We start from the raw sequence: 9,243 nt of genomic DNA on the forward strand, positions 1-9,243 counted from the left end.
AGGAAAATGTCAACTATATTGCTCAATCACAAACTACAATATAGGTTATATCAATCATAATTTGTAAGATGTTAATATACTGCTAAGAGCATGATAGAAATATTCTCGGATTTTCTCAAGTAGTTTAATAGATCATGTATTCTCTCTCTCTCCCATCTGAGGAAAAATGTAATGTCCACATGGCTAGTCATACAATATCCAACTTGCCATTGTTCAAAGACTACATTTTAAAACTATTCAGCATAAATGGAAAAGGAATTCACGTATAAAGTGACTTGTTACATTGAATATTTCTATATTTTGACATGTACTTTGCTATTTTGTAGTGCATTTCTTCCTTCTTAATCTTTGTCATTTATGTCTATTTCTAATGTCATTTTTGAGAGTCTTAACCTCAACTGTCCTCAGAGTTTCCAACTTAGTTGGCCCACCACAAGATTGTTCACTGCAATTACCCTATCCAGTGTTAATAAGTAATCATGATTTCAGCATCAACGGCAACTTTAATAGGCAGGAGCAAAAGGTTTATAACAGTACTTAATTTTCAGAATGCTGAGTTGTAAAAAAGTGATTTCACCATGAGATGCCAGTAGAATTTATTATGTGTGGTACCTTATTTTTTTTTATTTTAATTCTTGCACAATTTATATGGAATTAACACAGTTCAACTGATGTAATGATTCCTAATTCTATCCTGAAAAAACACACACATCCAAATATGCTGCTAAGAATTAGAATTAGTGAAAGTCATAAGATCTTAGAAATGATAACTAATGATGCTAGTTACATTTCCCAATATCAGGAGACACATTCACTCTCTTGGGGCTGCAGTCTCTTTAAGTAACCTACAACTCCTGGTGTACTGTATAATACACTGTTTATCTGATAGAACATATTTTTAAAAATTGAAGACTACTTTGGTAGACAAGTAATATTGCTTACTATTTTAAGTGTTCTGCTTCTCAATGTGGACTTATTTTGAGATTAAATTTAGTCAGCCTGTTTTTGTTTCTAAAGATCTTTATTTAACTCTCTTTTGTGTATGACTGCAAACATGATTTAAGGTAAATTCTTGGGGCATACTATTAGAAAAAAAGGGAAATATTTCTAAGAGTGCAGCAATGAGGACTCTGACACAAGACAGTTATGAAACAAAACCAAACAAAATGTCAAAGTAAATCTTGGGTAATAAATTTGAATTCATTGTGTATCTGGAAGTCAATAGAGAGAATGGAATCTGACATTGGTGAACACAGAAGAGAAGCACTACACATAGGAGTTGTGCCTTGGTAAACAGGGCACAGGAGACATGGCTGGATGGCAGGTAGAATACAACAGGCTGTAGGAACACTAAGAAAATAAATGAATTAAAAATTAAAGGACAGACAAAAAATGATAGTGGTACTAGACCTAGCAGCAGGAGTAAGAAGGTAAGGTAATAATGCCAGAGACTTAAACAGGAATGTGATTTTTAGAGAATAAGGAACTCAAGAAAGTAATCTAAATAACCACTGTAGATATCAGTAGGCAAGAATAATTTGTTAGTCAAGCTTTTAACCAAACCGATAATTTTCTAGTACAATATCTGTTGAAGTAAGAATTAATCCCAAAGCTTAGATGATTGATTGATACTCTGGTGTAAAAATAAAAACTATTATTAAGCTTGGTGAGATTGTGGTCCATATGTGAAATAGTCAAGAGTAGACTCTTCCAAGTCAAATATTAGTGAAATTAAATCTGTGCTAGATCATTTACTGTGAGGATAACTATGAGAATGCCACTTTACCTCACTGGAATTCAGTTTTCTGACTTTGAAATTTAGGTAAGAATTCCTACCTCAGGTAGTTATTGCTAGACTGGAGAGAATATGTGAAATACTTGGTACACGACCAATGCTTAATAAGTGATAGTTATTTTTATTAATAGAATAAGTCCTCACTCAACATTATTGATAGGTTCTTGGAAACTGTAACTTTAAGCAAAACTACATATAACAAAGCCAATTTTTTCCATCAACATTACAACAAAACTACACTAAGCAAAATGATGTTATTTAAGGACCTGCTCTACTTCATTTCCCTTACAGCCAAGTATTCCAAGAACCTATCAACGACTTTAAGTGAGGACTTCTGTATTCAAGTCAGAGAAAATTTTCATCTAAATAATTCAAGCTGTAATATGTTGCTTTCTGAAAAGTATAAAATTTTACTTTTTATTTCATGTTAACCTTTTTATAATGCTACTTCATAGGGATCTGATTACACTTTTTTTGTATACGAGTTATTTCTTCACTGATGTTCAAAGCCACTTTTGCCACAAATGATGTTTCTTTGTGTGTATGGGTCTGTTTATGGGCACTACATTTTATTTCATTGATTAGTTTGTGTGTATCCCTGTGTTAATACCACAATGCCTTAATTTCTTCTGCTTTATAATAAATCTGAAAATATGATAGAGAAAATCTCACCCTTGGTGCTCCTTATTTAAGATAACATTCCTAAGATGAATCTGGCTATTCCGGCTTTCAAATAAATCAGTGGATTTTCAACCAAGGGTATTTTGCCTCTCCCTCCCATCCCCCACCCCACCGCTGGAACACCACCAAGGGACATTTGGCTAAACCTGAAGCCATGTTTGGTTGTCACTACTGGGAGGTTACTACTTTTACCCAGGAGATAAAGACCAAGGATGCTGCTAAACATCCTACAATGCATGAAACGGTCCCTGATGACAAAGAATTATCAGCTTCAAATGTCAACAGTGCTGAGTTTGAGGAACCCTTATATTGCAAAATTGATGGTCCTAAGTTTGTTCTCCCTTAGCAACTGGGACTTCTAAATTATATCTATCTTATTGTTGTTTCTTCCAGCAAGGGTTCAGAGATAGAAAGAACATGATACCAAAGGAAGAAAAAGGAAGCCAGAGTCTTTTTTGGATCTGGGTCTCTAAAGAAATGCCCCCATCACTTTTACCATATCCTATTTCCTAGAATTGAGTCGCTAAGCCCAGCTCATACATCAGGGAAAGGGATTACACAAGGCTGTGAATATCAGCAAATTAAGATCACTGGAGGCCATTCTATAGGTTGTCTACCACAGTCCTCTCTCTGTCTTTTAATGACTCAATCCCTCCCTCATATAAAATACACTCTCCAGCTGGGCATGGTGACTCACACCAGTAATCTCAATGCTTTGGGAGGCTGAGGTGAGTGGATCACCTGAGGTCAGGAGTTCAAGACCAGCCTGGCCAACATGGTGAAACCCTGTCTCTACTAAAAATACAAAAATTAGCCAGGCATGGTGGCGGGCACCTGTAATCTGAGCTTACTCGGGAGGCTGAGGCAGGAGTATCACTTGAACCTGGGAGGCAGAGGTGGCAGTGAGCCAAGATCACACCATTGCACTCAAGCCTGGGCGACAAGAGTGAAACTCCATCTAAAAAAAAAAAAAACGAAACAACAACAACAAAAAATTCTCCATAAGGCTCCCAAATGTTAACTCATTACCTCACTACAACATCAGCTCAAAGTCCAGAATCTCATCATCTAAATAAGATTCTAGGCTAGATAAGACTACTAAGGTGCCCTTCTTAAGCCCTCAGACATAGTTATGTATGTGCCTACCATGCCATGGAGTGAGGATGCATGGAAATTTATGCATGGTTTCTTTTAGACCTTGCTTTTATTTTACCATATGTCTTTTCTTTTTGCTAATTTTAATTTACATCCTTTCACTGTAATAAACTGTAACTGTGAGTGTAACAGCCTTTTCTAATTCCTTTGAGTCCTTCTAGTAAAACAGCAAACCCAACAGTGGTCTCAACACTTATCTTCAACACTTTACTTGAAAATCTCTTTAGCTATATTACTCAGTTTATTAGACACACTTCCTACATTTTATCTTCCAGAAGTAGATATTACATTATTGCTAAGCTTTCTGCCTCTCCCTAACAAGTATGCCCCTTCCTCCAGTTTCCAATAGCATGTTCCTTACTGCCTTTTGAGTCCTGGTAAATTTCCTCAACCTTCATATTTTTACTAACAGTCTTTTCAAAACCATTATTATTTATCTAACACTCACTTGAAATTTCTTCCAGCCTCCAACCACTGCGTGATTCCTAAGCCATCCCACACATTTAGATGGGGTTTCGGTATATTTAGGTATTTGTTAGAGTGTCACCCCATGTACCAAAATCTATATTAATTATCTATAAAAATTTCTCCAAAATATAGTGGCTTGAAACAACAAATATATATTATCGTATAGTTTTTTTGGAGTCAGGAATCCAGGCATGGCGTAACAAAAGGCCTCTGGCTCTGAGTTTCTCACAAAGTTACAATCTACATGTTGGCTGGAACTGCCGTCTTCTCAATACTTTATGTGTAGAATGTGCTTATAAGAAAACTAACATGGCTGTTGGCAGGCAGGTACTCACTGGCTGTTGGTCAGTTACATCAGTTCCTTGCCAGGCAGGCCTCTTCATAGGGCCAAACATGGTATATTGCTTCCTCTAGAATGAGGTATGATAGAGCAGAATCAAAAGTGAGTGTGTATGTGTGTGTGTGTGTGTGTGTGTGTGTATGTATGTGAGAGAGAGCAAGAAATGATGAGAGAGAGAAAGAAAGAGAGAACAATGATGAGAAATGATGAGAGAGCCAGAGACCATAGCTTTTTTGTAAACTAATCTTCAAAGTGACATTTCATCACATTTGTTATACTCTACTCATTAGAAAGAAGTCATTAGGCCCAGCCCATACTCAATGGGAGAAAGCTACACGAAGGTGTATATACCAGGAGGTGTGGATCACCAAGCCCACACTAGAGGCAATCTACCACATCTAACTGGACCAGGAAAAATGAGAGGAGACAGACATAATCATCAATTAGAAATGAGAAACTACAATTCTTATAGAAATAAAATAAGAGACTATTATGAAAAAACTATGCCAATACGCTTAACAACTGATATAGTTTGGATTTGCGTCCCCACCCAAATCTCATGTCTAATTGTAATCCTCAGTGTTGGAGGAGGGGCCAGATGGGAGGTGACTGGATCATGGGGGTGGACTTTTCCCTTGCTGTTCTGGTGATAGTGAGTAAATTCTCACAAGATCTCGTTGGTTAAAAGTGTGTAGCACCTCCCACTTCTCTCTTTCTTCCTTATTCTCTGGCCCTGTAAGATATACCTGCTTCCCTTTTACCTTCTGCCGTGATTGAATGTTTCCTGAGGGCTCCCCAGCCATGCTTCCTGTATGGCCTGTGGAACTGTGGGCCAATTAAACCTCTAATCTTTATAAATTACTCTGTCTCAGGTAGTTCTTTATAGCAATGCAAGAACGGACTATTACAACAACTTATATCAAAAGAACACATTTCTTGAAAGACAGAAACTAGCTTCCATGCACTAAATGTTTGTGTCCATCAAAAATTCATCTGTTGAAACCGAGTTTCCAATATGATAGCATTAAGAGGTGGGGTCTTTGGAGCCAATTAGATCATGAGAGTGGAGCCCTCACAAGTCGGATTAGTGCCCATATAAAAGAGCCCCCATAGGGCTTGTTTGTTCTGTTTACTGTGTGAGGACACAGCAGACAGCAGAAATGTGTGATCTATAATGCATGGTTCAGTAACAAATCCTTTCATTTGATTGATAATATTTCACTGCATGAATATGTCATGAGTTATTATTCACCTATGGTAGACATTTGTATCATTTAAAGTTTTGTTATTACAATGCTCCTAGTGAGTGCTTTTGTACATGTCTGTTGGTGTATATGTATAAGACATAAAAAATTACTGGATCATATGGAATAAGCATTGTCAACTTTGTATCCTATAATGTAAAATGTACTGATGTGTACTTCATTAGTTTGTTTATTCATATGTTAAATTAATATTTATCAAGCATAAATAATGTGTCTGTCACTGTTCTAGGACCTTGGAAAAATTAGTTAACAAAACAAACTAAAAAATGTATGCCCTTGTAAAGCTTTTATGATTATAGTGTTGCCTGTTTTTTTTTTCGTCAATCTAGATAGTATAAAATAGAATGCCATTTTGTGTTTCTAAACAGATGTATATATTGTGTTTTTAAAATATTTTATAAAATAGCTTTATTCAGAAGCAATTTATATGCATTTCATTCCACATATTTTAAAGTACAATTTGATAAGTCTTGACAGAAGTATACACCCAGAAAGGGAAAGAAAAATAAAGGAAAGGAAAAAGGAAGGGAAGGGAGGGAAGGGGAGGGGAGGGGAGCGGAGGGGAAGGGAAGGGGAGGGAAAGGGAGCAAAGCAGGAAGGAAGAAAGGAACTCCAATTCATATTACACAGTTAATTCAAAAAATAACTCAAGTCATTCACAGACCTAAATGTAAAACATAAAATGATAAAATCCCTAAAAGAAAATATAGAGAAATACCTAAGTTAGGCAAAGATTTTTAAATACCAAAAATGTGATCCTTAAAAGAAGAAATTTGTAAGTTAAATTTTATTAAAACATTTTAAACATCGTCTGTTATGGACACTGTTAAGAAAATAAAAAGACAAGCTAAATAGCAGAAGAAAATTTTGCTAGGATATATCTGACTTAAAAAAACATGTATTCAGAATATAAAAAGAATACTCAAATCTCAATAATAAGATAATAGCCAACTCAGTTAAAAAAAGGGCAAAAGATTTAGAAAATTCATTAAAGATATATAGTTGCAAATAAGCACATAAAGAGATTCTGAACATAATTAGTCATTAGGGAAATACAAACTAAAACAACAATGAGACACCACTACACATTTAGTAGAAAGTCTAAAATTTAAAATATCTGACCACACCACAAACACCAAGTGTTTGTGAGAATCTGGAGGAATTTGAACTTTTGTGCTCTACTGTTGGAAATGGAAAATGGTACAACCATTTTGGAAAACAATTTGGCAGTTTCTTAAAAGTGAAACATAAGCATGCAATATTGTATAACCTATCCAGATTATCTACTTCTATTTACTTACTAACAGACATAAAAGCACATGTCTATACAAAGACTTATACCTAAAATGTTAACAGCAGCTTTGCTGGTAATGGACAAAATCTAGTAACAACTCAAATGTCCATCAATGGGTAAATAAAGTATTATATCCATACATTAGAATGTTATTCAACAATAAAAAGGAATGAACTATTGAAACATGCTACAATGTTGATAAATCTCAAAAACATGCTGAGTGAAAAAATACAGACAAAAAAGTTACACATCATCTGATTCCATTTATATAACATACCAGGATGTGCAAATTATCATATAGTGAAGCTTATCAATAGTGGAATCAAGAGAGGGTAGAGAGTGGTGGCCTAAAGGAATTTCAAGGGCGCATGAGGAAATGTTAAGCGTGATGTATATGTTCATTATCTTGTTTGTTGTGGTGGTGTCATGGGTGTATAATTTTGTCAAGGCTTATCAAATTGCACATTTTCCATATGTGCAATTAAATACATGTAACTTTTTTCTGAATAAAGCTATTATATAAAATACTTTAGAACACAATATGTTCTTCTGTTTAAAAACACAAAATGGCATTCTATTTTATACTAACTAGATTGGCAAAACATAAAAACAGGCAACACCATAATCATAAAATATTTTATATACTGCTGCTGATCAATAGAATGAAAGCTCCACAAGGGCATACATTTTTTAGTTTGTTTTGTTCACTAATTTTTCCAATGTCCTAGAACAGTGGCAGGCATATCATTTATTCTCAAGTAATATTAATTTAACATATGAATAAACAAGAATGAAGCATGTATCAGTACATTTTACATTATAGGATATAAAATTGCCAATGCTTATTCCACATGATCCAATAATTTTATGTCTTGTACTTGCACAGATACCCTAACAGAGATATATAAAGCATTCACTAGCAACAATGTAATAGCAAAAACTTCAAATGATACAAATTTCCATCATAAGTGAATGATAACTTCTGACATATTTATGCAATGACATACTATAAATCAAATAAAAGGAGTTACTACAGAACCTTGCATCAGTATGACTGAATCTCAAAAATAAAATAATTATGAATGAAGAAGACAATAACAAATATATGCAGTATGATGCCAGTGACATAAAAGTAGAGAAAATTCTGAATATATTTGCTTTACTATTAAAATGGCAAAACAATTTGTGAAAAACAGAAACGTAACAAGCTGTAATTCAGAACTGTGGTTACTCTTGGAGTAGAAAGGTATAGGAAGTGGCAAAAAGCACAGACCATAATATTCTATGTAACTCTGTCTGTTTAGCTTGTCTTATTATTTGTTGTACCTTATTTACCTTCATTGTGTTTATTATTTTATATATATATCAAATATTCCAAAAACAAAGTTATTTTGAAAAATAACAAGGAAATAGGAAAACGAGGAGTTTTGTGCATGAGTGTCAGCCCCTACAGTGAGCATGTGGGGAGCTGAGTTCTTGTGTTGTTTGTGGTGGGAGGAATGGAGGGGTGTGAAGGGCTAAACTAAGGAGGCTTTAATTCTTCTGCTAACACTCACATTAACTTCACTCTTTCTCCCAAGATGCATTTCAGTGTTTAAGAGAACTTCCTTTTTTATTTGTTTTTGTCCTGAGGGTAATAATCTGGCTCCTTTGCTCAGTGGGCCAGGGATACATGAGAGCAATAGAAAGTATCATGTTCTCTATGCAGATCTTTAATTAATCCCTTTTCTTTACCACTGTTGGCGTTCCAACAGGCAGAAGAACTCCCTTGGCCAACGGGAGACTGTTTCTGGTTTCTACTCTTCTAGGCTGTGCTTTTTCTTCTGTTTTCCACTGTTAGAACTCCTTTATATAACTAATCATGTACAGATTTATTGAGACCTCAATGTCTTTGATATTTCTGCTCCCTTTTCTCTATACAACATTCTTTAAAAAATTCATATCCTATACATTTGGGAGTATAACTAGAGGGAAAAACTATAAATGCATATGTTCAATCTTCCATCTTGAACTAGATTTCTATCATTATTTTCCAATGTAAACACACACACACACACGCACGCACACACACACACACAAAGAAATACCAAATCCAAATAGGCATGATGTTTTGAATAATTAGCTGTTTTGAATCATCTTTTACTCTTTAACAGACTAATGAAGAATTGACCATAGAAAGTCGCAATTTTTAGTGTTTGCTTTCTCCTGTATAGCTTACCCTAAAATAAGAGATAATTTACCCTAA

The sequence above is a fragment of the Pongo pygmaeus genome, chromosome 1, assembly GCF_028885625.2.
Source record: "Pongo pygmaeus isolate AG05252 chromosome 1, NHGRI_mPonPyg2-v2.0_pri, whole genome shotgun sequence".
Classification (NCBI taxonomy): domain Eukaryota; kingdom Metazoa; phylum Chordata; class Mammalia; order Primates; family Hominidae; genus Pongo; species Pongo pygmaeus.